Genomic DNA, 4,437 nt, shown 5'->3' on the forward strand with positions numbered 1-4,437 from the left:
TATTTTATATTTTAAAAATATTATATAGCATAATTAAAATATAACTTTTATAGTTTTCCAAAAATTTGAAAATGAGAGCTACTTCCTTTTAGCATCATATCCTTCAATTGTAAATTTTTAAATCAAATCTTTATTTATTTTTGTTTTATGAAGCTATAAAGATATAAATGAAAGATACTAGCTAGGCAATTATATGACAAGTTTACCTGCACACAAGACTAGAAGTAAGAAGATGCGAGACATGGTGCCAGAGCAAGACACAGAACAGCAGTGGCCAGCAATTGGTGTCAATGGGCCGCTTTTGTGGCAGTTCCTCCAATGCCACGCGACCTGCCTCCAATGTTAAACCGGCCAATGCCACTCGAGGATTTCACTCGTCTCTTGTAGGGGGTAATGACATCCTGCTGATTGATTGTCCAACTGCAAATCATGTCATTAGGATGATGTGTCATGGTAGTTGAGATGATAAGTAACGGATGAATGGTTGTTTGGGGAATTAATGAGAATTTGTTAATACTCCTGTAGTACAAGAGCCCAAGAGGAGAAAAAAGGGCAGTTATTTAACCCCAATTTTTTATTACTTTATTGAAAATTATATATAATTAGTAATCATAATTGATGAGTCTGTCAAGTATAAATAGAGAGGATAAAAAATGGCGACTGTTTCAAACCATTAAAAAAAAATAATTTTTCATTCAGAGCTCTATATCTGAAAAACTACCAACAACACTAGAAAACCTAAGTGAACATTATTTGAAGAAGAGCAAATTTGCTGAAATATGAGCCTTAATAAGAGCTATTTACGTTTAATAGTTCCCAAGATATAGCTTTTAAAAATTAGCACTTAAAAAATGTTGTATAGAATGTGCTGAAAGATCAGTAGTAAGTGAATATATTTTGAAAAATCTATATCTCAAAAACCATTTGACGTACAGATGTCTATGAGCACTCAAATTAAAACTAGTTTAAAGGACTTTAAGATAGTTTATAAAGTTTACCTTCGTAGGAGTAGCAGTTTTCCAGATATTTGCTAAAATAAATTGATTTATTGTTGTTCGGACAAATTTTTATTTGGAAAATTTATATTCATATGTGAATGACATAAAACTACTACTCCTACGAAGATAAGTGTCATAAACTACTTTATAGTAAGTTAAATTTCATTAATTTTGTCAAAGATCATAAAAACTACTAGTCCAACAAAGATAAACGTTATAAACTATTTTATATTAAATTTAACGAGCTTTAAATTGAGTGCCGATATACATCTATACGTCACATAGTTCCTGAGATATAGACTCCTCAAAATAAATTCACTAACTATTAATGTTTTAGTACATTTTAAGAAATGTTGCTTTATAAAAAGCTATATTTCGAGAAACATTCAACGTAAATAGCTCTATTAGGGCAAATATTTCAGAAAATTTACTATTCTTCAAATAATGTTCTCTTAGGTTTTCTGGTGTTGTAGGTCGTTTTTAAGATATAGAGCTCCGAATGAAAAATTAATTTTTTGAAAGAGCCGCCATTTTTTATTACCCGTACTTGGCAGACTCATCAATTTAGATTAGTAATTATATATAATTTTCATTAAAGTAATCAGAAATTGGGACGAAATAAATGCCTTTTTTTCTCTCCGGGTCTTGTACTATTATGAGTACCTCTTAAATCTCTCGATATGAAATATGATTTTGCCCGTTATAACGGAGGTTTATATAAAGAAGAGGTTAATTTAAAAGGGACGCAAAAATTAAGTAATAGAATTATTAGGTTAATAATTTAATATATTGATTTATTGAGAGGGGTTTATATTATTAATAACTCAAACTTCCTGATCCACTTTTACTGTCAACTATTAATTTAAAAAAACCTCCAACGTTATGACCCTTAGGCCATTTTCAAGGAGACAACCTTAATCACTGATATCATAATTCATTAAATTGCCTTTTTTGCAAGACAAATACCCAAGGCCTAAAAAAAACAAAAAAATTCAAAAAAAAAAACTTTCCTCAAAAATTTTTTTTCCTTTTCTATTAATCTCATTAACTATAAAACCTTATAGTAATAAGGTTTATAACCACCCCTAAAGTAATACAATGTAATCTAGGTAATCTGAAATTCAATACTCCGACCACTCCAAAAATCCGAACTGGTGTAAAAAAAAATTAGATGTTTTTAGAAAACAGCGGATAATAACATTTTTGTTTTAAAAAAATAGTACATAAGTATGAAGGAAATTTTAAACTTTTATAAGAAACTTATTACAATCAACGTAAAGATAGAAGATGGAAATTTTTTTTTTGAAGATGGAAAATTTTTTGCTCTAAACGCGGTGAAGGCGCAGCGGATCCCAAACTTTTTTTTGCTGTAGCAAAAACAATATTGAGTGGCATCCTTGTGGGCCTCAAAAAGTTTTCGGCAGCCTTGTCGAAAAAAATAATAAAAATGTTGTGACACTTATCCCTAAAGCGATTGATTATGTAAGAAAAGGAGAGAAAAAAAACAGTGCGTAGCATTTTATTTATTTATTTATTTTTATTTCTTGATTTTTTATAATATTTTGAGATAGTAGAATTTGCTTTTGGAACTCCTGGTCTAGGCATGGGGCACCCAAGGGCGTCGGGGTGCCACCTTTAGGAACCACTGCTTTGGTAAATAGTAAATAGTTATGTACTATATCGGGCTACCTTTTTTGAACACCCGGACTATTTCATTAATTGCATTAGTTGCATTCGGTCAAATAATCATCTACCGATTTTAGTGTAATTTAATTCTAATAAAGCTGTAGAATCGAACCGTCATCACCCCGAACTCGTTGGATTGGACCATCTTCAAACAGAGCTCTAAATGTTAAATTAAATTTTAGAGCATATAAAAATTTTAAATATATAAATTTAGCATATATAAATTTTTAAACTAGCGATTTCTCCCGTATAAAAAAATTAATATTTTTTGAAACTGGAGAAAATTATTTTTCTGATATTTGATTAAAATAACAGTAATCCAGATTAATGAGAATTAAACTTTGTTAACATAGAAATTCCGATCATTTAATTTTATTTTATTTTGAAAGTACCTCATTCATTGTTCCTTGTCACAAAAGAATTACAGCATTAAAAGGTTATTAAGAAATTGTGTTTTTTTTTAATCATGAAAGTAAACAGTAAAAAAACAACGTGTAGTTCTGATTTTTTTTTTAACAATAAGTCATATCTTCAAATGTATTGCACAATTTAAGAATTTCAATTTTTTATATTCTCAAATTTTCAATCTAAATATTTTTTCGAAAAATAGTTTTCCTGATGTGCACATTTTCATATCTATATGCACACTTGTCACACACGAAATTTACAATCAGTATGATTGCCTGACGGACATATTAATTCACAAATTATAAATTAATCAGCAAACGTAAGACATGAAGAGCAATGCCCAGCATCACCTCTTCTCTAGCGTTTTCTACTTTCACATGTTGGTTCCTCATCCATATCCTTTTTAATTTCCTTCTTTTGCGTGTCTTCCTTGGGCAGGATCCATGCAAATCCTCTCTGTATCGCTCCAATTTCTCGATCTCCTTGTTTTTAAGGCATGAAAGTCGTGGCCATTTGTCTTATCAGTGTGTTTTGGTGTCTCAGCTGTTTTTTATATAAACCTTCGTAGTAATTTCGTATGTGTTCAGTGGGCGTTGGATTTTTTAATTCATTATGCGAAGTAACCTTCAGTAAATCAAAGTATACAGTAAAAAAACCTTCCTAAATAATTTACCTCCTCATCCGACGTTTATCTATTCACCCGTTAAACACAAGATCCCAACCTACCGATTTGCATATCTCTTCCCATAGAACTTCTTCCTTTGAAAAATCCTTTTCATTTCGATCTACCTCATTTCGGAACTCCTTACCCATATTCATCCGTAAAGCTTCCTTCTTACACAATTCAAACACCAATTATATATCCATCTCCTTGATTGTAAAGCTTCTGAGAACTTATAATTAATAAACATCAATATAAGCTTGGATAAACATGTACCTTTTGCTCATATTTTATTTATTTAAATATTTTCGTAGTTTTATTTATGTCCAAAATAAGTTAATATAGCCAGACAAAAGCTGTTATGATTGTTCCAAATTTTTATTCTTAGTGGACCAAGTGTCCCAGAATAAAGATCGATTTATATTTTATTTCATTTCAAAGTCATGCGCACTGGTGCTAAGGTGAAAAATTCGATTGTTTTGGATTGGAAAGATAGCACCAACAGATCGTTCGATGTGAATCGATGAAGCGGTACTGTCAATTTGTAGCATGCAAACTGGTTTTAGTAAGTATATGTGCCTGGGTTTTTGTTTTATTTTTACTTTGGAATTTTATCTGAGAAAAGAGACTTATTTTCAGTTTTAGTGTCTGGCGTTTATGGAGTCTTTATGTCATTAGTTTATG

The 4,437-nt window shown here is 30.5% G+C and overlaps 1 non-coding gene across 1 annotated transcript; it reads right to left on the reverse strand.

Annotated features, from left to right (window-relative positions):
- Nucleotides 1–3,485: 3,485 nt before the first annotated feature.
- Nucleotides 3,486–3,587, reverse strand: LOC112211186 (U6 spliceosomal RNA). Its single transcript, XR_002945473.1, has one exon. It is a non-coding gene; the product is annotated as a U6 spliceosomal RNA (small nuclear RNA).
- Between the last annotated feature and the right edge of the window lie 850 nt (nucleotides 3,588–4,437).

This window comes from Halyomorpha halys, unplaced genomic scaffold, assembly GCF_000696795.3.
Source record: "Halyomorpha halys isolate HHAL.00 unplaced genomic scaffold, Hhal_1.1 Scaffold1182.1, whole genome shotgun sequence".
Classification (NCBI taxonomy): Eukaryota; Metazoa; Arthropoda; class Insecta; order Hemiptera; family Pentatomidae; genus Halyomorpha; species Halyomorpha halys.